This window comes from Kogia breviceps, chromosome 7 (genome assembly GCF_026419965.1).
Source record: "Kogia breviceps isolate mKogBre1 chromosome 7, mKogBre1 haplotype 1, whole genome shotgun sequence".
In the NCBI taxonomy this organism is placed as follows: domain Eukaryota; kingdom Metazoa; phylum Chordata; class Mammalia; order Artiodactyla; family Physeteridae; genus Kogia; species Kogia breviceps.
The window spans coordinates 61,242,861-61,268,253 of NC_081316.1; the positions used below are offsets into that span (position 1 = coordinate 61,242,861).

Below are 25,393 nucleotides of genomic sequence, written 5' to 3' on the forward strand. Positions count from 1 at the left end.
GTATGTTCTTCGGTCAAGGCACCGCCACTGGAGGAATGTGGCTGTGGTCTCAGGTGGCAGATATGAAACTAAATGATTCTGAATTAGATCTTTGCTCTGGGTCACATCTGACCAACTTGATTTTCCCATGTCATTTGAAGGCAATGGTTGCTAGCTGGGAGCTCTGGAGCTAGTGGATTCTGCATAGAGGAGGAAGTCGGGGGCCCCTGAGCCCAGTTAGGTGGTGGTGGAAAGAACGTGGGCTTTGGGCTCCGAAGATCACCATCTGACTCTGCTCTGCCAGTTCCCAGGAGTGTGGCTTTGAACTTTACTTTCTTTGCCTATAAACTGGGGATAATAAGAGTTTAATAATAATATTAATAATTAATATAATCAGCAGGCATGGTTATTGTGAATAATGCAAAACTTTGTACATGCTGAACACCCATCACTTGGGTGCTTTGGAAATGAATTGATTTGCAGTATTTGTCTTTTGGCTCCCACATTATAAAGCAGAGGATTGTGCATGTGCCCGTCTACGCAACAAGTTTCTCAAGGGTCCCTGTAGGGACCTAATTTCTACAAACTAAAATCAGGAGACATGGCCTGAAAAAGGATTTGTATGAATTTATATGTATGAAAAATCTGACAGTGGTATAAAGGTAGAATCACATCCTGTCATACATTTAATGATTTGCCTTTATTGAGAAAAAGTAAAATTGCAGGAAGTCAGAAGTATCCTAGAAAATCAGGCATACCCTTATTCACAGTATTCAGTGCCCTTTACATTGGAAACTCTTCAGATCTTTCTAGAAGGTGGCCCTGTTTTTAATTGATCTGCATTCTTATCTGAGTATAGCTTGCACAGGTGAAGATAGTGATCCGATATGTTATCATAAAAAGTTATTTTATATGACAGGCATTAATTATTAATATTTCTTTAATGTTTAGAAATCCTGTGGCCATTAGGAATTAGTAATTAAATAAGAATATAAAAATAACAAAAGCAAAACTGCTGCTCTTTATTGAGTAGCTACTAGGGAGGCACTGTACTAGTGCCCAAGGTGGAAAAAGGGGTTTGGGATACTTGCAGGGAGGAAGAACAGTCATGTCAGTTCCATCAACTTTGCCATTAAGGAGTTAAGTCATATTAGGGAATAAGATATACATGTGAACATTTCAAGGGTGATGTCAGATTTTTTTTTTTTCTTTTTTTTTTTTTTTGTGGTATGCAGGGCTGTCACTGTTGTGGCCTCTCCCGTTGCGGAGCACAGGCTCCGGACGCGCAGGCTCAGCGGCCATGGCTCACGGGCCCAGCCGCTCCGCAGCATGTGGGATCTTCCCGGACCGGGGCACGAACCCGCGTCCCCTGCATTGGCAGGCAGACTCTCAACCACTGCGTCACCAGGGAAGCCCATGTCAGATTTAAGAAAACATTCAATCCCCGCCTCCTTCTGAGTCATTTAAGAAATAGTGTTATTATCATTAAGTATTTATGAATTTGACTTATATGACATACCTGAAAGGCAGTAAATAAAATGTAAAAATCAAAATGAAAGACCTTTAGCGTCACTACCTAGAGGTATAGAGTCTTGAACGTACAGGACCCACAGGGTACCAGAGAAGGGGAAACATTATGGATGGCACCCAGGGCAGCCCCCTTGCTCTATAAATGTGGGACCGGGGTTCCCAGGGGTCTATGACCTCCTCGGGGCCCACAGCCAATTCAGATCAAACCTCTCTGTCCCTTGACTCCTGGTCCAGTGCTCTTTCCTCCAAACCCTGGGAAGAGCTCCCTATGTACCCACACGCCTCCAGCGAGAAGGTGAAAAATCTGCTGAAGAGCCTGACAGAACTGAATTCAAATCACTCCCTGGCTGTGTAATCTAAGAGAAGTTACCTAGTCTCTCTGATTCTTGGTTTTCTCACCTGTAAAACAGGGATGCTTACAGATGATGCTATCCCAGGGATGCTATGGGGACCATATGAGAGGATGTCTGTCTGTTGGGGCTCTTTGAGAACTAGGTGGAGGGCCACAAATTTAATTACTCTTAGGGGACTGTGAAAATGACAAAGCAGGAGAAAAAGAGTCAAACCCCTTGGTTTAGAATAGTCCACAAGTTCTTCTAAGTCATGCAGGTGACTCCTCTGGTTTCTTTTTATATAGGTTTCTAAATAGCAAATTAGGTAGGGAAGGACCTATACGGTGGAGAGGTCTTTAGCTGATGCATTAGACCAGTGCTGTAAAAATTTTCAACCCAAATAAAGGGGGAAAAAAAGCATTGTTTGAAGGAGAAAAATGGATATTTCTTAGACCATTAAAAATATGTGTCATCTTGTCATGCCCTTTGCAGCTTTGTAAGCCTTTTTTTAGTTTAAGAATAGAATAATGTATTATGTAGAGGTTTATTCACAAAATTATCATGTTGGGCATTCTAAGTGTAAAGGTACCATCTCTTCAGACAATACTTACACATGTAGTAATTTAATTTGCTTAAGAAAAAAATTGTAGTGTGGTCACGCATGCAGCTGCTGAACTTGCAGGGAGCTCTGAGCTCCCTGTTTGCACCCTGTTTAGAAGCAGCCAGCAGAAACCTGAGCCTCTCAGAGAACATCAGCATTAGCACAAGAAACAAAAAGCCAGGATTTCCTGGATTTTGTGCTCTTACACATTGTAAGCAGATTCAGAAAGCACTTATTTTCACAAATGGTGAATTGTAGGTAAAGTGGAGAGAAAAACTCTTTCCTGGAGACAACTTTTGCCACCTGGAACCTGGTCCAATCAGCCTCACTCAAAAATATGCATTTCTTCTGACACATAGCTGCAAATCACACTTCCGCCATTCCACCCCACCCTCCTCAGAAAATCTTGCGGTGTAGAAATGCTTCCATATGCTAGAAGCTGGTGTCTCCGTTTTTGCTGAGGGAGAATGAGGAGAAATATAGTGGACTAGCCAGCTTGCATACACGAGTAAACAGTTTGCTGTAGCACACACAGATGAGTAATAGCAGCCCTCAGAGTTAGCCATAAATAACTTTGCAAGCCTGCGGGCCCGATTATTGAGAATTTGCCACAAAATGGCCTGTTAGCAGGAATTTAATTTACATGGGTAATGGAAATAATCTAAAACAGTGAAAATATGGCTTCAGAATTCTGAATTTAGAAATATTTGAACTGGGAGTTGACCTATGGCAGACAGACCTTGGCATCAGAAGTCTTGGAGTCTAGTCTTGGCTCTGCCACTAACCAACTAGACAGGCTACCATACTGCTCTGGGTCAATTTCATCAACGAAATATGAAGATAATAATAATAAAAATACCAATATTACAGCATTGTTGTATGACACTTGGAATCAAGTAAGCAAAAGTGCTTTGTCCATTGCCCACATGAAACAGACATCTGTGTTGCTATTGCTGGTACAGAAATGAGGAGGCCACAGGTACAGTGCAAAGAGCTCTGACTGTAGAGCCAGGCTATCTGACTGTAGCTCTTGATTCCACCCCTTGCTTAAACTCAGGTTTCCTTCCTCCTGCTTCAACGTTTTCATCTATACTATGGAGTCATAAACAATGCAAATTTCACATCATTGAGTTAATAGGTATGGAAGGTAATGTATATACAAACTACTTCAAAGGGACCATGTCTGCGTTTGCTCTCCATGGCATCCTTAGAGCTTAGCACACTGGTTGGAACAATGTAAACACAAATAAGTATTTGTGGAATGAAAAGAAAATATGGTTCTCATGTTTCATGTCTCAGAGCACAGGGCAGGGCCAGGTAATATGTTTTTTCCAACTATAAAATGTCTTTTCAATTCCAGGGTTAGGCAAGTCACAACTAGTTTTGTTTTGTCTCTAAAGGAACATGTAGCTTTTGCTGCCATTTCTGTCCTGCTCTCAGATTTGGACATGTCATCAGAAAGGGGAGGGAACACCGTTCTATGCCAGTCTCAGGATCTGCCCAGACACATAGGGCTACTATGTAGCAGAGCCAGAAGTGGAACTCAGGTCAGGCTAACCCAAAGAGCTCCACTTTTCTTTCTACAAGAGTATATGTAACAACCTGAAGATCAACTATTATCCAGAGGAAGCCCACTTGTAGGTAGGTGCTGGAAACTTCCGCCTGCATTTATGAGGGTTGTCCCCCTGGAGGTGGGAATGGACACTGTTTCGGGATTTCAATACTCCACTGCTTACACGAGATGCATAGGAATTATAATAACATGTGGTTCTGCCTGGTTGTAGGTAAAAAGCTCTCTGTGGCCCACTCTTGGGAAATTATTTCAGGGGAAAGTCAAATATTGTCTTAAACATCTGAATCATTCTTCTACAATAATTTCCTCATCAAAAATTTTTATCGGTAGGAAAAAATTATCAGGAAAGCGTCACAGATTCATGGAGACGTTAGAAAAACAGAATGGATGGAAAGATTTCCCCTTCAACTCACACAACCGCATGTGTCTGTTCTTCTGAGATCTGTAAGAGTAGGAGTAACCTATCAGACATATCTACTCTCAGTGTAATACTTGCAAGATGTCTGAGAAGGAAATCATGAAATCACTAAACCTTCTGGAGCCCTATTCCCAAGTCCTTGGCAAATGGATCCCAACTTTTCCCTCTTACCCCCAGCCTTAGACATCTAGACATCTTTGCTGATTTGACTAGCAAATCAAAACAGTTCTTTTCTTTAGACAGTTGTGTCAGTTTCCCTAAGAAAGCCTGACTGCTTGGGAGGCTTCTGCGTTGGCCATCGGCATGGTTTCCTTCTGCAGGAGAAAAGAAAGAAATTTCATTTTTCACCACACATGGGTTTGCATTTAAAAATGTGCTGCCTGCAACTGTAACATCATTTCATTTCACCTAATTAATGGCTATCATGGGTAAAGTACAGCATTATGCTTAGAATTCTGCACACAGAAAAACTGCTCCAAGTATGTGTATAGAATGTTACTGATACAGATAGTAATGGGAGCTTTGATGATAACTGTGATTTTAAAGCCTTTTTAAGAATACCATGGGCATGTCTAAAAAAAAGCAGTGTGAAATGAGAATTTTAAAATTATATTTTATGAGTATAAAATAAAGCTGAGCAATAACCCTTGTCCAAAGTAGATGTAATATTAGCTTAACCCTCATCCTACTGTTCAACCTTGAGTAGATTTGTTCATTAGTCTCGAGATATATTTATTAAGCCTGTGCTGGTCATTAGGCATACGGTAATCAACAAGACAGGGACCTGCACTCTTGAAGTTTCCAGAATTGAAGGAAAGACGAATATTGAACAAGGCACCGCTGGTAATGCTGAGTGTTGCTTTTAAAAAAAGAGAGTCAAGCAAAACAGGTTTGAATATTCTCTTTTGGGGATCTGCTACAAATATCATTCTCTAAGCATGTGTTTCTTCTTTGCCTAGAATGTCCTGCCCACCTTCCCTGAGAAGGGAATCTTCCAGGCAAGTGTCATGTTATCTCATGTGTTCCCTGGCCTCTAAAGGCAGAATTCGGGGCTTTTTGATACTGTGTTCCCAGAACATAGTCCAAGCGCTTTTATCAAGAGGCTGTTTAGTGTCTTTCAAGGGCTCTGGCACTAAAGTCAGGGTCCTTGGGTTTGAATCACAGCTCTACCACTTATTAGCTACATGAGCTTAAAGAATTAAGAATTATGTAGCGTCTGGCCTCACTTTCTCCATCTGTAAAATGGACACTTAAAATTGTATATAACCCTTCAGATCGTTGAGAGGATTAAATGAATTGCTCATATAGAAAGCACTTAAAACAATGCCTGGCCCATAGTAAGTGCTTATTAAGTGTTGGCTCATGCTACCACAGCACTAATGAATACTTTATATGTGTTTAACCTATCTGTCTCCCTCCCTAGACCATAAATTCTTTGATATCAGGGCCCTTGATTTATTCATCTCTCCATTGCTCGCACTTAGCACAGGGTTTGGCACACAGTAGGGACACAAGCAGTGCCTGCTAAATGAATGGAAGAGTGATGAGTCCCCACAAACAGGATGCACATGGCCCAGGTCAAAGGAATTGAGGTCAAAGTCATTCTAGGAGCTTGGCTTATGCCACCCTATATGATTTTGTTCCATTTCTTGGTGAAGAACCAGTAAGGAAACAAAAGTAAGTGGGTCTTTTGGACAATCTCTTGATGCCCTCCTTGGCCCTTTTATTTCAATGCATGCTCTCCTCCGGTTCCTTGGACACCGTGGAAAATAACTGGCGTTTCTTTAGATTCAGCTATCACATTCTTTGCATGAGAAAACAATATCATGTCTTTTTTTAATTATGCCAAGCCACATGTGTGAGAGTCATACAACACAGTGCAATTTTATTTTGTCGAGTACCTTTCATCACAAGCTGCATCCCTGGCATTCAAGTTAAATAAACAACTAATACAGCACAAGGTGTTTGGGGTGGTAGGGAGGAGGGGAGTTAAAGGACCAAAACAAAGGCGGAAGGCTATGAGAACAGGGGACCTCTAGTCAGGTTTTAAAGGGCCTGCAACTCTTCCTCCAGAGGTGATTGTTTCAGGCAGAATAACGGGAATGGGGACGTGGTTTAGCAAATGGCTTAAACAATGGCTTTGATTTCCTGGTGATGACACAGTTGCACCGTATTTGTCCTGCTGCTCTGGAGCTCTTTATACACCATGCTGGGCTTTCTATTTAGCAAGACGTGTCTCAGCAGGCAGAACGCTGTCCCCCTCTGTATTGTCAGAAGAGAATCAGAGCAGCTACAGGGACTTCTGATGGGCACTGCAGAATCCACCCATGTCCCAGAGTCAGGGAACGAGAGGCCTGAAATTGCAATATCAAGAACTGCATTTCTTGATACTCAGTTGGCCAGGCATTATTGTAAGCACTTCACATACTTTATTTCAGGGAATGGCAACACGGGCCACAGACCCAATCCACCCAAGGCCTATTTTTGTCCAGCCTGAGAGCTAAGAATGTTCACATTTTTTAAAGATTGTAAAAAAAGAAGAAGAAGAAGAAGTACAAGACAATATGCAACAGATACCTTATGTGGCCTACAAAGCTTAAAATATTTACTCTCTGGTCCTTTACAGAAAAGTGTGCTGATCTCTGCTTTATCTCATTAATATAGTCAAGGAAATAATGTGAGCATTTATTGTCCCCATTCTGTAATTTGGACACTGCGTCTTAAAAAGAATAAGTACACACCTGATATTACCCAGCTATTCAGTGTAACTACTGCCCAGGGATCAAAAATTCAGCCATCTACAGGACTCGGGCAGATAATATGAATGAGTACTATGGGCCCAGGAGGGGCTGTGACAATACAGAGGTGGCATGGCCCTTTCAAAGGACAGCTGCAACGCAGTTCAGGCCACTGGTGACTCTCCAAGAACAGTGACCCGTGTTGCTGATTTTCTGATCTTTCAAGGAAAGTCAGGAAACCAGATTTTTATGTAAATCTCCTAATTTTCAAAGGCTGGCAACCCAACTCAAAGTTTATTTAATGTTACATGGGCCACGCAAAACATGCTTGTGGGCTGAATGCCTCCTAAGAGACTACAATTTGAAACCAGTGTATATTATTGATATTATGAGTTAATTTGGTCCAACCCCTTCACTTATTATGAGAAAACTGAGAATTAGAAAGGAGAGTGAATTGACTAACATCACAGAGCTAATAAGTGGCAAAAGCAAGTCATTTGATTTTATATTTTGAGCTCTCTCTCCTGAGCACTGCTCTGATTTCTAATTGGTTGAACAGATAGTTCATGAGTAGGAATAATTTCTTAGAGACTAATTTAGACCACTAAGTGCTATAAGGAGATAACAAGTTCAGACAGAACTGAAAGGTACAGCTTAAAGATCATCTGGAGCCTCTGCCTCATAATTTTATAGTTTTGGAAAACAATCAGAGAGGGTTCCTGAAAAGCCCAGGGTCACACAGCTTAAGTACAGAGGTGCATCTCTGACCTCAGATCCCCGAATTATTCCAGTGCTTTTCCTTGAGCCTCTGATATACTTGAATTTTTGAGATGCCTCTCCAAAATCTCCTTTATTATGCCTTGCGTGACACACGAGCATGGTTCTAGCTGAGCTTGAGATTCATGCATAGCTAGGTATGTCTAGCAAATTAAACGGATCATCATTCCTTCCACCCAGGTTGGAAGCTGGCCTGAGCTGACTTGCTTGCAGGGTGGTGAATCCTAGGAGAGCTGGGAGTAGAGGCTAATGCGGGGGGAGGGGGCACAGGAGGACAGAAGTTCTATTTCCCCAGGCCAGTAAGCCTACAGGTGGCAGCTGACAGTTGTTTTCATAAGGAACCTGTGAGATTCAGTGCTACTGCCTGGGGTCCACGTGACCTTGCGTGGGAGACGGGCTTCTCCCTATTTCTGCAAGAAACACGGCACAACTCTGCCGAGGGCTCGTAGGGAGGCACTCAGTGCCTTTCTACACCTTGAGGGTCCTGTGTTTCAGAACACCTAGAACTAGAACTCCAGGTGGAATGCCCAGAGAAGGCACTAGAAGCAGTGGTAATAGTGAAAGGCTACCCTTGGACTTCAAAGGTGGTGGGAAGAAGTGAGTGTCTTGCAGCCACAGCAGTAGAGAGGGCTATGAGTACATATGAGACATACTGGGACTCTTGGGGAATGTGTACGGTTGGGGACATGAGTACCTGCCGGTTCTGCACACAGGAGAGGAAGATAGTGAAAGGGGTACCGGTACTGTTCATATCGGCTCCTTTGTACCCTGAGAAATAAATTAGATTCCATATGACACAGCTGCCATAGAGACACCTCAGTCTGGAGCCTAGTAAAAATGCAGTCCCTGGACCAGTAGCTTCAGGGTCACCTGGGAGCTTGGTAGAAAAGCAGAATCTCAGCCCTGTGCCAAACCAACTGAACTTGAATCTGCACTGTAACCAGATCCCCAGGTGATTTGTGAGCACATTAAAGTTTGAGAAGCTCTGGCCTTGGTCTTAACAGCTCTAGACAAATTGCAGGTTCTGATCTGAGATCTGTCACATCTTTGTTGTGTGATATTGACCAAGGGGTTTAACATCTCCACTCCTCTACTCGCTCATTTCTAAAATGAAGATACTAATGGTACCTGTTTTTAGGGTCATTGTGATGTTTCATTGAGATAACATGTAAAGCATGGTGATTGATGCACACACATTCTCAGTAAATAGTAATTATCATCATTACTATTATTACCTTTGAAAGTCCAGAGCTTGTCACCAAAGCGTTTGTAAAAGAGGCTTCTCTAGCTCCCTATGCATTACCTTCTCCCTCAGTAACCCAGTGAACTTTCCTCCTACCCCCAACACAGCCTACCAGCAATTTTAATCTTTAAAAAGGTAGCTGGTATTTATTGATATCTTTCAAAGGGCTAGGAACTAACTATACAAACCAGATAGCCTCCCAGTTATCCTCACTACAACCAACAAGGCAGGCACTAGTATCTGCTCTTGAAAGATGAGGAAATTCGGGGTCCCAAGTTCAGGACCCGGATACAGTGAAGAGCAGAGCCACAGCTCTTCTCCCAGAAGTAGCACAAGACCAGGAGGTGGTTGAATACCCCTTAAAGTGCTGGCCTTCGAGGTGTGGACTTCTGCTGCACATGGAGGGTTTACCATGCACACTTTCATCCCCGCTCCCTCCCCAGCACCTACTAAACTGAGAGAGAGCCTGTCATGCAGAGGGAAGTAAGTCAGAAAGAGAAAAACAAAGACTGTATGCTACATATATGGAATCTAAAAAAAAAAAAAGGGCATGAAGAATCTAGGGGCAAGATGCGAATAAAGATGCAGACCTACTAGAGAATGGACTTGAGGACACGGGGAGGGGGAAGGGTAAGCTGGGACAAAGTGAGAGAGTGGCATGGACATATATAGACTACCAAACGTAAAATAGATAGCTAGTGGGAAGCAGCCGCATAGCACAGGGAGATCAGCTCAGTGCTTTGTGACCACCTAGAGGGGTGGGAGGGAGATGCAAGAGGGAGGATATATGGGGATATATGTATATGTATAGCTGATTCACTTGGTTATAAAGCAGAAACTAGCACATCACTGTAAAGCAATTATACTCCAATAAAGATGTTAACAAAAAAAAATCCTTAGCGAGATAAAGAAAGATATTTTGTACATGAACCAAGAACTGGAGGGTGTTTAAAGAGAAACACTCAACTAAAACAGGCTCCTGAAAATTAAAAAATATGATAGCAGAAATAAAAAATGTCAACAGATGGGTGGGTAGCCAAAGCTGAGAAAATCTCCCAGAAAGTAGAACAAAAAGATAAACATATATATAAAAAAAGAGAAGATTAAAAAATTAGAAATAGTCTAGGAGGTCCAATATCTGAATAAAAGGTTTGGAAACAGAGAACAAGAAAATCAGCAATGAAATATTTCAAACAAATCTCTCAGTTTCCAAAGTAAAAGAATCCAGAAACAGCTCAGCACATTGGAAGAAAGAAGACCCACACCAAGCATCATACAATTTCTGAACACTGGGGAAAAGAGAAGATCCTAAGTTTTCAGAGGGGATTGATTAAAAAAGGTCACATAAACAGGGTAAAGAGGCAAAATGGCAGCAACACGAGAAGCAAGATGACAGTGGAACCATTAATGTCCTTAAAATTATAAGGAATTTATTTCCAACCTAAAATTCTATATCCAACCAAATCGGGTCTCGAAAACTTTACCTCCCATACATTTGCTCTCAGTGTGAAGAAGAAATAAAGAAGGAGGAAGACATGGGATCCTGTAAATAAAAGATACAATTACAGGAGATCCAATAAAATTTCCAGGAATATGGTGGAGGGAGATCCTAAAAAAAGAGCTATCAGAGCAAGCCTAGAAAGCAACCAGTCCATATTGGAATCATTCAGACAAAGGGGAATTACATTTCTATAAAGGAAAGGAGAGGAGAAAGTAAAAGAAAGCAAATATAAGAAAAGAAATTGACAGATGATTTGATGAATTGGAGAGAACTGAGAGAAGATTTATAATTTGGTAGAGTTTGAGGATGAAACAGTGATAGATACCTAAAACTCTAAGCACATATGAAAAAAAAAGCCAGTTATTAATTCAAGAGGAAACAAAAACTAATACAAGAAAGCACATCATAGTACACCACATGGCTCAGCTGAGAATAATACTTACACAGTCATTATAATGGAAATACTAACGTTTAACCAAAACTTATGATGTAAGTAGATTGAGAGGATGGGGAAAAGGGAATTGTCTGTGTAAAGAGAAAAAAGGCAGTTAAATTATCATCTTCAAGAATAGAAAGTATATTGATAATACCTAATAATTAAAAATCCAGATTCCAGTTATAAGATAAATAAGTACTAAGGAAGTAATGTACAGCATCATCATAAAAATAGTTAACACTGCTCTAAGTTATATATGAAAGTATTAAGAGAGTAAACCCTAAGAGTTCTCGTCACAAGAAAAAATTTTTTTTTTCTATTTCTTTAATTTTGTATCTGTGTGAGATGGTGGATGTTCACTAAACTTACTGTGATAATCACTTTATTGTGTATGCAAATCAAATCACTATGCTGTGTACCTTAAACTTATATAGTGCTGTATGTGAATTATATCTTAACAAAACTGGAAGAAAAAATAAAATTAATTCAAGCAATTTTTAAAAACCTAGGAATTGCAGTAGAACAGATTACCTGGTAATATAGATATAAAACTAAGAAGCAGCTCAAAAAAAATAGTGGTTGAGGGCTTCCCTGGTGGCGCAGTGGTTGAGAATCTGCCTGCCGATGCAGGAGACACGGGTTCGTGCCCTGGTCCGGGAAGATCCCACATGCCGCGGAGCAACTAAGCCCGTGAGCCATGGCCGCTAGGCCTGCGCGTCCGGAGCCTGTGCTCCGCAACGGGAGAGGCCACAACAGTGAGAGGCCCGCATACCGCAAAAAAAAAAAAAAAAAATAGTGGTTGAAAGTGGTTGGCTTTGGGGAGAAGGAATATTAGGTAGAGTGGGGTGGTGAATTTCAGGGCAGGGGCTTTCTATTTTGCATTAAAATCTTTGTAGAATATTTGACTTCTAAAATTAGGTTAATGAATCAGTTTGATAAAAATAAAAATTAAATTGAAAAATAAGTATTGGCATTTTTATGGGCCTCCACGCCTCACTCTAAAGAAAGCAAGTTCTGAGGATAACATTCCAAGCAGCAGGCAGGACACTGCAGGGTCTTCTTGCTTTGCTGTAAAACGACAGCACGGTAACAACCATCTAGAGACAGATGTTACGCAGCGGAGAAACATTGACCAAGAAGTCAGAAGCCCTGAGTTCCAGCCTTGATTCCATCATATGTGATCCTTTTAAACCTCATTTTTTTTTAATCCTATAAGACAATATGCTTATTCTGTCTGCTTAACAGTGCTGCTGTGATGATCAATGAAAGATAATGGATGTAAAATTATTTGTAAACTGTAAAGCACTCCACAGATGTAACAGACTATCATTATTCTACCCACGTATGATTGGCAGACAGTTTACTATATTATAATTTATACCATCTGGTTTATTTATGTTTTTTAGCAATTTTTTTCTTATAGCAAAAATAAAATGGGTTTATTCTGGAAATTTTGTAAATACTGAAAAGCAAAAAAGGAAACTAAAATTACCTTTAATTTTATCATCAAGAAATAATCACTACTAACTTCCATATGTTTGAGATATACATGTGACTTATGTATTACATATTTATATATAGATGATTATCTAAAATAGATATTATGGCTATTTTCCCAAATCATTAAATATTTTTCTATAACATCATTTATTATTTGTAATGGAAGAGAATTACAGATTGAAGACTGAAGAAGTTAAGTAAAAACTCAGAAGTATTTATATAAATTCATAGTGAATTTTCATTTTTAAAAAATTACATATTTCCTAAACCTGCCAATTGAAAAAAAGCTAGAAACAATACTAACCCAGTAGCAATGAGCAACACCTAGTAACAATAGTATGGTTTCTAAATACCATTTCTCACTAAAAAGAACCAGGGGTCCTTAAAAAATGGATGATTTCAGGTCTGGCTTAGGATAGACACAAGATGAGCCTGGAGCTCCTTATTATTGCAGAAGAAAAGGAGGCTATCAAGGATGTGGGAGTCAATAAGAAGATGTTCCCACCAACCAGAGATGGGGCAACTGAACATCAATATGAATAATAAATGAATAAAAATACATCAAATATATTTAAATACATGAGCTCATAATGACTCTTAAAAAGAAAAAAAAACTTCATTGCTTATCTCTGAAGGATGCTAGAAAACTAACTCATTCTTTGGAAACCTGGTAAATAAAAGGAAAGAAACAAATGTGCATCCTGCCTTTTCAGGTAAGAAAAGAGTTCATGAGAGGAAGTTTCTCTTGATCAGAGTATTCCAGTTAAAAGTGAAAAAGGAATGCTCGAATGAGAATATGACCAGTTTAGAATCTCTAATGAAATGATGAATCTAGTCGAGGAACACAAAGACTGCTAACATCACAAAGACAGGTGGAAGTACACAGCACCATCTAGGAAGCAGTCTTGCCCAAAAGAATGAACTCATGCTTCTAGAATTAACTACCAGTTTATAGGAAATATAAGATGTAGAAGAACGTGTTAAACCAGAAGGGTGCAATCAGTAAACTCGGATTACAGGAAACTACATGATAAACAACCTGTTCTCTTTCACAAGTAATGTGCAATTGGGGAAAAATAGATGGAGGAAAACCTACAGGTCAAAAGAGACTTAAGAGATATCTCAACCAATTGCAGTGCATGGAGTTTATTTGGATCCTAATGCAAAAAAAAAAAAAAAAAAGAAAGAAAAAAAAAGACTTATGAAACAATCAGGGCAGTTTGAACTGTGACGACACAGTTGATGACATTGAGAAATTATTTTTTTTAATGTAATAATGTGGGATAAAAAAATAGTTCATATATTTTAGAGCTATCTACTGAAATAATTATGGACAAAAAGAAATGGTGCCTGGGATTTCCTTCAAAATAATGGGGGAGGGAGTAAATGTGAAGAGGTATGAATAAAACAAGTTTAAGGATTAATTTCCAAAATATACAAACAGCTCACGGAGCTCAATATCAAAAAAACAAACAATCCAATTAAAAAATGGGCAGAAGACCTAAACAGACATTTCACCAAATAAGACATACAGATGGCCAAGACGCACATGAAAAGATGCTCAACATCACTAATTATTAGAAATGCAAATCAAAACTACAATGAGGTATCACCTCACACGGGTCAGAATGGCCATTATCAAAAAAATCTAGAAACAATAAATGCTGGAAAGGGTGTGGTGAAAGGGAATCCTCCTGCACTGTTGGTGGGGATGTAAATTAATACAACCACTATGGAGAACAGTATGGAGGTTCCTTAAAAAACTAAAAATAGAACTACTATATGACGCAGCAATCCCCCTACTGGGCATATACCCTGAGAAAACCATAATTCAAAAAGAGACATGTACCACAATGTTCATTGCAGCACTATTTACAATAGTCAGGACATGGAAGCAACCTAAATGTCCATCGACAGATGAATGGATAAAAAAGATGTGGCACATATATACAATGGAATATTACTCAGCCATAAAAAGAAACGAAATTGAGTTGTTTGTAGTGAGGTGGATGGACCTAGAGTCTGTCACACAGAGTGAGGTAAGTCAGAAAGAGAAAAACAAATACCATAAGCTAACGCATATATATTCAAGGTACTGATGAACCTAGTGGCAGGGCAGGAATAAAGACGTAGACATAGAGAATGGACTTGAGGACACGGGGTGGGGAGGAGGGGGAAGCTGGGGCGAAGTGAGAGTAGCATCAACATATATATATTACCAAATGTAAAATAGCTAGTGGGAAGCAGCCGCATAGCACAGGGAGATCAGCTCAGTGCTTTGTGACCACCTAGAGGGGTGGGATAGGGAGGGTGGGAGGGAGGCTTAAGAGGGAGGGGATATGGGGATATATGTATGCATATAGCTGACTCACTTTGTCATATAGCAGAAACTAACACAGTATTGTGAAGCAATTATATTCCAATAAAGATCTATTAAAACAAACAAAAAATAAAACAAGTTTGGCAGTTTATTAATAATCATTGAAACTAGGTGATGGGTAGAGCCTGTTCACCAAACTTTATATTTGTTTGGAATTTTCCTTAATAAGTTTCCTTAATAAGTCACAAAAATATTAATTGTGAATCCTTTCCAAGTTCATTACATATTCTTCTACACCATGATCTATAATAGCTGTGTAATAGCTCATCATACTATGATGTACCATAATACATTTGATCATTTACTAATTGTTTGACAATTAAGATGCTTTCCAATCTGTCACTATTACTACTGATAAAACTCTTACATAATTCTTTGTGTCCATCCATGATTATTTTAATTAACTCTATTAACTGTAGACATAGATTGCTGGGTTGAAAGCCCCACACAATGGAAGGCTTTTGTTAAATATTGCTAAATTATCTTTCAGAAAGGTTGTGTCAATATATAACCATTGGCAGTATAGGAAGAGTAACTATTTTCTGAGTATGTCATTTTTGTCTTATACATTTCTCATTTGATATGTAAAAAGAAAAAACTCTCAGTGTTCTTGTATCTTGCATTTCTTGGAGTTACAAGTGAGTTAAATATACATCATTTGTTTAGCTTTGTAATTTTTTAGTAAAGTAGCTTTTTATGTCCTTTTCCAACTTTTCTACTGAGATGTCTTTTTCTTATATGTTTGTAAAACCTCATTATATATTAAGGACAATAGCACTTTTTCATATATGGTTCACATATTTCCCCAACATTTTGTTATTCATTTGATTTTTCTCTTGGTTTTATAAGTATAAAATTTTCCAAATTTTTTATGTAGTCAAATTTTTAACATTTTCCTTTATGACTTTTTCCTTTTCATGACTCACTTAAAAAGATCTTTATCCATCTCCAAATCATGTAATTTCTCATCTGTGTTTTCTTCTAGAACTTTCATATTTCCTCTTTTTAATATTCAGTGTGAAAAGTTTTAAAGTGATACCAAAAGGGACGGGGATCTAACTCCCCTCAACCCCCAAATGGTTTGTCAGTTACCGCAGCACTGTTAATTGAAATGCTCATCCTTTTCCAACTGATTTGAAACTTCAACATCCTTTGGATTACTTCTTTTTAAGAGTCAACAGACTTGATAGTGAGAATATAATTTAATTCACTTATTTAACGTTTTGGGGATGGTACCTGATCTTACATTAATTTCTTGAGATTTATTTAAATGAATGTATCATAATCACTGTGATCCTTGTGGTTAAATTCAAAGGGTCCATCCTTGTTTTTGTTTTTGTTTTTTTGGTGGTACGCGGGCCTCTCACTGCTGTGGCCTCTCCCTTTGCGGAGCACAGGCTCCAGACGCGCAGGCTCAGCGGCCATGGTTCACGGGCCCCGCCGCTCCACGGCATGTGGGATCTTCCCGGACCGGGGCACGAACCCGTGTCCCCTGCATCCGCAGGCGGATTCTCAACCACTGCGCCACCAGGGAAGCCCCAAAGGGTCCATCCTTATAATGAAATAGTATGCAACCATAAAAAAAGAATGAGGAGGCAGCTATTTCCAAGACATATTGTTAAATGGAAAAAGCAGTATGCGGAATAGAACAGAACAGTGTGTGCTTATTTGGGAATTAACATTAATGCCACTCCTTTCATCCCACAGGCGAATCAGCCCTAGAAATACCAGATTACAATCTGGTTTGGGAGTAGTAATAGAATTTAGTTTGTAGGACTGTCATAAGGCTTAAGTGTATGGATCTGTGTAAAGAATTGGGTCAGGGTCTGGCATCACAGTCATTAGAATCACCCTACAGAGGCTTTGGTTATTTAGTGGAAGACTTCGTGGTTGCTTTTTTGTTTGCTTTGTTTGTTATATTCCTTATTACCCCTGGACCAATGGCCATGGCCCTCTGAACCAATATGCAGTTCTAAGGCTGCAGACATCCAAGACTAGGAAATGGATCTGACATAGCTTTGCAGAAGACCAGCAGCTGCCACCTGATCTACCTGGTGTACAAAAAAAGGCAAATCCACAAGAGTGGCAAAGAAGTCTGTTAGGCAAAAGATGAGAAAAGAGGACAAAAACTGTCAAGAAAAGAGGATGCATCCTCTTTGGAAAGTACCACATGGCATTCAGCATGCAGGAGGAAAGCTTTAGGAGAGCTCCTTTTGAGGAAACCATTGCCACCAGCTCTCAGAAAGGGATGTCAGCTGATACAGCGCCTCTCTGCTGTGAAAGTAGGGGCTGACCTAATCAGAGAGGATGCTTCCACTGTGGAATTTTACCAGCTCGTCACCTTTGACCATAACAGATGCTGCTTTTTTTTTCTGATGAGTGTTTTCCCTGCTATCTGGGAGCAAATGTCAGTGAAGGAACACAATCAGAGCCATTACATACTCATCTGCACCTCAGTCCCAGAACCACATGCGCTCAAGGCAGAAAGTAGAGTTGGTGTGGGGTGGAGTAAATTCATGTAAAATACCCATCTTTTACAAGGGCATGTGTATACATACTCACAGGCCCTCTACCACTTTAAAGGGACGGGAGCCCACGTTCATTCATTCATTTCACAAATACTTATTGAACACCTACTTTTGCACCAAGCATTATGCTTGGTCATCATAACAGTGACCAAGACACTCATGGAAATTACATTGCAAGTTGGGCAGATGTTCAAAAAACTAAGTAAAACAAATGCATACACAAATAATTGCAGCTTGTGAAACATGTGATATAGGATATAAATGGGGTGCAACCATAGACAGCAATGGGATGGCCTATTCTAGACAAGATTAACCATACCATAAAATGTACTACAGTTCATGGAGAGCTCACTTCATTGCTGGTATCATTAATTCCATTCATTCATCCAGCCATCCAATACCATATGGTGGCTATGAGCCTGGACTCAGAACAATCCAAGTTGGAATCTGGCTTTGCCATGTATCAGCCATGTGACCTTGGACAAATTGCCTTCTCCATGTCTCAGTTTTCTCACCTACAGAATAGGGATAATAATCGTATCTACCACATGGTATTGCTCTAAAATTTAAATGAGGCAATACCCTTTGCTCCGTCCTGGGCACAGTGCTTAATACATGCTAGCTATTTTGTTATTAGCATTTGTTTTTTCACTCAGGGAAGGAATATTTACTAAGTCCCCCTTCTTCCCTTGTAAACTTCAAATAACAGGATCCAAGCCAGGATGGATGCAAGGCTTGAGTGAATCGACAGATGTGGAGGGCCTTTCAAAAGGTGAAAGGGCTGTGCTGTGGAAGGTGTTATTATTATTGGGTTGGGGAACCTAGCCATGTAGTAAATATTTCCATGAGATGAAAAATCACAGATGCTGAGGGAACCTAACTGGGGTGCCATTTACAGCAACCTTTCCAAAGAATTAGAGCATCCTCTGGTCTGCACTTTCCTCTCTAATTGTGAACATCTGATGGTGCTTATCAGTGGGTATCCAAATCCTATGCAACCAGCTTGTGTATTTGATGTAGTATCAGACAACAGGCACGAAGCATTGCCCCTTGCCCCTACCTGCCTCCTTACTCGAAACACCCGCTTTATGAAACAATTTTACAGTAACTGCTGGACTATGAAAAGAAGTGTTTTTGCAAATAAATACACTTCTTAATTAAAACTTGCCCTTTAAAGACACACATTTTCTTGGCCCCATTGTAGGTTTTCTTCTCCTTGTAACATATCACAGAATCAGTAAGGGCAATGCAAACATCTTTAATATATACAGTTTCAACAGCTCTAATAACATATCTGCCTGCCTAAAACACCTTCTCCCTCTCTTCAGCCCAGCTGATAATTTCCCCTGATTTGTTAAATGCTCTCTTATTTCACTCTAAAAGATAAAGCTTAAAGGCAGTTACTCTACAGGAGGAGAGGGAAGGGTGGATTGAAAAGGGATAAAGTGGAAGAGGGGGGTCACAGCTGTTTTCCATTTTGTTAATGATGGATTTTTATTTTTTGTTATGAAAATAATGAATGTTCATTGTGGGAAAGTTAGAAAGTTTCAAAAAAGCATGAAGAAGAAAATATATTACTCATAACCCTATCACCCAGAGGCAACCATTGTTAATAATTGCCATGATTCTTTTTCAGATTTTTCTCCATGATGATTTTTATGTAGTTAACAGTTTTGAAGTCTGCCTCTTAAAAAAATTTACATGCTAACCTTGGCATTTTCCCATGGCATAAAAAACTCTGCAGAAGAGAAAAACTTTAGAGTGGCTGCATAATATTTCAACAAGGTTGTCCCCCAATTTACTTATCCTAGTTGATCATTTAGGCTGTTTCCATTTTTTCCCTTTATTACAAATAACGTGCTACTACGATATGTAATCTACCATTTTTTTTTTCTGGGTAATACATGGGACTGGCCATTTGGAGAGTGTTAGGTTGAATTTTACAGCAGTGTAAAATGCTCTATGGAACAGAGGAGCTGACAGGAGAATCTCAAGCTAGCTGTAGAGTTAGATTACAACATGGTAACAACTGACCTTACTTTTCTTTCTAAAACCTCCACTTCCTCCTGAATTTCTCTGGATGTCGAAGTGACTAGAGCCACCCTCCATCCAGGTACCCAAGCTTGAGAATTAGGAGTCACTTTGGATTTCTCCTTGCCCACCCCATCCAACCAAGCACCAAAATCTGTTCGTTTTACAACCTCCATTTCTCTCAAATGTCTCCTCCCCTCTCCAGCCTCACTGCAATTGCCTTAGTCTACTTAAATGACCTAAATGAGCATCTCCAGTCTTTCCCTTTAACTCATTTCTCCACTGTGCTGTTAAGACCACCTTTTTCAAATACACTTAAGATCACTTGCCTCTTCTAACTAAAAGCTTTAATAACTAACTCCTTGCTCCCCACACACCCAGCACCTGAGCTTTCAGGATGCATGAGATCCTCAGCTTCCTTGAGGCCCCTTCAAGAACCAACCCTACCTACTGCTCTAGACTCTACCCCAGGTACTCTCTTCACAGGCCGACTCCATGGCTTTAGTGAGTATCTCATGCTTTTGTTCACGTCCTTGTACTATTACTTTTACTTAAAAAGCACCTCCCCTCCCTTCATGATCTAGCAAACTTTCTTGCCTTCAAAACTCAGCTTGAATGCCACTTCCTACAGGAAGTCTTCCTTTACCCACAAAGATTTGTTTGGGCATCCTTCTGTGCTCACACTCTGCCCAATTCTTAGGCAGAAACCCACCACACCGTGCCTCTCCTTGAAGGTGGAGATTGGGCTTTGTTCATCTTTTTAACCACTAAATACTTCAGTCAGGTATTTCCTTAAAAAAAAAATGATAGCCTCCTACATAACCACAGTAATTATCAAAACCAGGAAATTAATATTGATACAAACTGTTATCTAATCTACAGACCTTATTTTAATTTTACCAGCTGTCCCATTAATGTCCCAATCTAGGACCACATGTTGCATTTATCTTCATGACAACTAAACTGGTCCTTTAACCTGGAACTGTCTAGAGTCTTTGTCTTTTAAGACTTTGGTATTTTTGAAGAGCACATGACAGTTATTTCCCTGAATGGTCCTCTGTTGGCATTTGTCTGATGTATCTTCATGATTCGACTCAGGTTATTCATTTTTGGCAGGAATACCACAGAAGAGATGTGATGTCCCTCTCAGTGCATCACATCAGGAGGCATATGATGTCTATCTGCCATATTCCTAATGATGCTGACTTAGTAATTACTTGATTAAGGTGGAGTTGGCCAGGTTTTTCAACTGTAAAGTTAATGTTTTCCCCTTTGAAGTTAATCAAAGATACTTTGAGACTATGCAAAATATCTTGTTTCTCATGATACTTTTTTTTTTTTAATTTTTAAATTTTTTTTTGTGGTATGCGGGCCTCTCACTGTCGCGGCCTCTCCCGCCGCAGAGCACAGGCTCCGGACGCACAGGCCCAGAGGCCGTGGCCCACGGGCCCAGCCGCTCCGCGGCATGTGGGATCCTCCCGGACCGGGGCACGAACCCGCGTCTCCTGCATCGGCAGGCGGACTCCCAACCACTGCGCCACCAGGGAAACCCTCTCATGATACTTTTATCTACTGCTTTTATCATTTGGGCCTCTGCTTTCTCATTGGTCAAATGAGGTGCACAGAATGAAGAGTGAATTCCAAAATTTTCACTCTCGAGGATCCCTTTATTCCACCCCCTACTGCTCCATGGACCTCATATTTTGAAAGATTTTTGTCCACCAAACAAGGGGCATTTCTCAAGGTATATGTGACTCATTTTCCTATTACACCTTTGTTACACATGTCTACTGCACTGTACACTCACAAAGGCAGGGCCCATTTGCCTCACTACTGGATGCCCAGAGCCAGTCAGAGTGCCAACCACAGAGTAAGTGGTCAACAGATTTTTGTCAAAGAACTGAATCTGCCTGCCAACCCCAGCTTATCCCCAGCATTTGATGTCTGCGGTGAGGACACAAAGTTGATAAATGTTATCCAAAGGCAGAGACTCAACATTTCAGTTAGTCTCAGAGGCTCTGTCACTGGTCAGTGTTCAGTGATCATGAACATTTAAAAAACAGGTTGAACAAAGTGTGTGGAAATCTCTCACCCACTCCTCCCCTCATCCCTGACTTTCTGGGAAGCCTCAGTTAGATGTTGAAAGGGCGTTCCAGCTCCCCAAGTTTATACTGTCATCTCTGATGCCTCTGTAATCAGTGGATGGCAACTGGCTAGACAGTATCCTGACCACACAATCCAGATTTTAAAATATCCTCGACCTTGTTTCACATTTTTATGACATTAGCGGTGTCACACTTCCTCCTTCGTTAAGCACTGGAGATCATGGAGATATAATGTAGCAGAAGATCATGAAGGGAGTTTTAAAAAGGGATGGGAGGGAAGGAAACTAACATTAATGGAGTATCTCCTGTATGTCCAGAGCTTTCTTTCCTTTGTTCTCTCTTTTAATCCTCACCATAACGATCCGTTTTACAGATGAGAAGACTGAGGCTGGATAAAGAGTAATGGCCTGCACGAAGTCATACAGTTAGCATGCAGCAGGGCTGGGGTGGGAATTTCTTCCCTAAGCCCCAGCAAGTTGCCACTGCACCAAGCTGCCTCTCCCATCATATAAAAATGCCCTTCTCTTGGACTGTGCTGGCGATCACGATCCAGACAGGCGAAGGACAGAAACCTCTTGGACCACATTCACTGCAGTTATTTTTAAAATGATCGTTATCGCGACTCAGTAGCTGTTACCATGGTTCTGGGGAAGTTGTCCGAAGGAGGGCCTTTCTTTGGGCGTCTTGCGTGCCTGAGGAAGGAACTCTAGTTCTCAGCTTTTTATTACCTCTGGCTGTGCTGAAGCAGCAAGGGCGAGAGAGACGTCCCTGCAAAAGTGTTGCGGGCGTGAAATAACAGGGAGTCGGCTGGGAGCGAGGCCACGCGCCCCAGAGAGACCCAGGGACAGGCGATGGGGGGAAGGAAAGGAGACCAGAAAACACTGCAGAGAGACGGGAGAGAAGGCCAAAGCGGGAGGAAAGAGAACAAAGGGCAAGAGGAGAGGAAGTCGAGAAAAGTTGGGACAAGGGAGGAGAAAGTTTGAGAAAGGAGGCGAGAGAGCAAGCGAGGACGGTGTAAGAAAAGAGGAGACCGAGAAAGTGAACTGAGAAACTCGGAGAATTCGAGAACGAAAAGGAAATAGTAAGGAGAGGAGACGGAGAAAGAAGCGGAGAGACAAGAGGGAAGGGGAGACGGGAAGACGTCAGAGAGAACAGAGAGACCGCGCTGGCCGAGAGGCGGGTGAGTGGCCCCGGGAGGACGCGCATCACCTGCGTGGCGCCCCCCGGTGCGGTGGTGCGGTCCTGCTCCCTTCGTCTGTGAGCCGCGGCTCTCCCAGCCTCCTAGGATTGGTTCCAGCCTCCCATTCATGTAACCTGCGTGTGCGTGTGCGTGAGTGTGGTGTGTCTCTCGCTCGCCCTCTCCGTCTGTGTGTAGAGAGCAAGGGCTGGGGACGGAGGCAGGCAGGCGAGCAGGCAGGGAGGGGAAGAAGAGGAGGGAAGCTATTAAACACACACACACACACACACACACACACTCACTCACACACACACTCACACACGCGCGCGCGCACTCACCCGCCCCAACCCCCCAGAAGCCTCGGGATTGCAGCTGTTTCAAGTGGGGCAGCAGTGCTGGTAGGGACGCCGGCCGGGAGCGGCCGGGAGCGGCAGCCAGGAGTGCGCGCGCGGCTGGAGACTTGCTGGGGCTCCGCTCCCTGCGGGAGCTATTGTTGGTCTCACTGGAGCTGAGCGCAGAGCCGGGACCTGCTCCTTCCTGGGCGCCGTGCTCGGGCACGCGGAGCCGAGGAGCCTCGCCGCCGAGAGCGAGAGGAGCCACGGGCGCGGCGCCTTGCCTCTCTGCCGCCCTCCTCCCCGCTTCCCCGGCGGTGGCAGCCTGCAGCCACGGTAAGGCGGCGCGATCCGTTCTACGGAAAAGCGCCTTTGGGGACCGCGGCGGCGCCTCGCCCGCTCTCAGTACTCTCTGCGCTCGCTAGCTGGGGCAGGGTCGGAGCAGCCCGCGAGGGTGCCCAGGGCTCCGGAAGAGGCTCGCCCGCTCCCCCGGCCCGCACCGGGGGAGGCAGGGAGGACGGTAGGGGCGCGGGTTGCCGGTGAGGCGAGTCGGTCTGGAGCCCTGAGCCTCTGCCGCGCAGACCCCGGAGCTTGCCGCGGACTAGAGCCTGGGAGCCAGGGCTAGGGGAGAGCAGGGAGGTGTGCGCGGGCCGAGGTTCGTCGGCCTCACCCGGATCCCCTTCCCCACCCTGGTCCCAGCGCCCGCAGCCGCTCTGCAGAACCGCCCACCCCAGGGCCCCGGCGGGCGCTGGAGGAGCCCGCGAGGCGGCGCCGGGCTCCTGGGCTGCAGCCTGCCTTGCGTGGCGAGCGCCGGCTGCGGCGGCCCCGCACGCGCTGCGGTTGGAGGGAAGAACCGGGAGACGCGACCCCAGCCTCGCGCCCTCTGCAGACGGCGCGGCGCTCGTTGTCTCCTAGCCTGCCCCTGTGTCCACCTTCCCCTCCGAGCGAGTTGAGGCTGCAGCCGCCGGGTGGACACTCAGAACTCTCGTGTGTGTGTGTGTGTGTGTGTGTGTGTGTGTGTGTGTGTGTGTGTGTGTATGTGTGAGAGAGAGACAGAGAGAGACAGAGAGAGACAGAGACAGAGACAGACAGAGACTGCTCGTACCCCAGCTTTGGGGAAATGTGCTCTGGAATGAAATGTGATCACCGAGCTCCTTAGTCATTTTCCTCGCGATTTAAATATGCAGTCTTTATATTGGAGGAGCAGACGGGAAGGTGGTCTCGAGGAGTGTGTGTGTGTGTGTGTGTACACGCAACCGGGGAATCACAGTCAACTACTGAGGCGAGGGGAGGTTCAACTGGTGAGTCCTCGTTAGCTGGGCAGTAGGGTGGGCTTTGCTGCCCGCTGCCCTCCCTTCTCTGCCCTGCCTACGCCTAGGCGAGGTTGGAAAGTACTGGAAATTCAACTGCGTGGTCTCTAACTTTGGAAACTGGCTCCCCTTTCTGGGCGAGACGTTAAAGTGATTTGTGCACCCTGGTCCATGTGGACGAGGGTATTATTACTCAGGTGGCTTACGGATCCCTCTTCAGAATCGCGGCAATCCCCCGCCCGGTCCCTTACCCGCTCCTACCACCAGTCCTGGCGAGGTTTGTAGAGATGCAGCTATCGTAAGCCACCAATGCGGCGGAAGCTGCGCGGAGAGACAGCCTGGGTTTTGCCGGGTCCTGCTTGCAGTCTTGGTATTTGACTAGACCACGGGATCGCTGCGCTACTTTTGGAAGGCGTCTGTGGGGCACACTCGGGATTCGAGCGCCGGGCTGAAAGGGTGCCCATGTGCTGAGCTGTGAGGCCGCGCACGCCGGGAGATCTGCCAAATGGCATCGCGGGCAATTACATAAACTGCCTCAGTGATTACCGGGAACTGTGATGCGAGCCCCCTGTTCGCGAAAGACAAGCCCGAAAGTTTGCCTGCTTGAGGAATGTAAGTACCGGGGCGCTCCTATCCCGGGACCAGACAAGAGAGCTGCCTCGCCACTCCTGCGACGGGCGTTGGGTGCCGATGCTGCTGTCCCCAAAGGACCGGCGATCGAGGCAAGGGCTGGGAAAAGGATCTGGGATTGATCAGAGAGAAAAAGCCGGTCAGAAGTCAGGATCCATTGAGTTTACAGGGCCCAAGCCTCCCCTTGGGGGTGTTGGGAGGCCTTCCAGGGAATGCTGTATTAGGAAACTGGCTTTGTATCCTGGGGAACCCCAAAGGCCCTTTTCTCTGCT

At 42.9% G+C, this 25,393-nt stretch overlaps 1 protein-coding gene across 7 annotated transcripts in view; it reads left to right on the plus strand.

The window, feature by feature from the left end:
- The first annotated feature begins 23,039 nt into the window (after window positions 1–23,039).
- Window positions 23,040–25,393, plus strand: part of TENM4 (teneurin transmembrane protein 4) — a 748,739-nt gene continuing 746,385 nt past the window's right edge. For 6 of the 7 annotated variants that reach the window (XM_067038410.1, XM_067038412.1, XM_067038413.1 and 3 more), the window contains exon 1: window positions 23,040–23,517. The gene's annotated coding sequence lies outside the window, so the exon portion shown is untranslated. Of the gene's footprint in view, window positions 23,518–24,859; window positions 25,104–25,393 lie in introns of those variants that run through there. The other variant, XM_067038411.1, reaches the window with a different exon arrangement.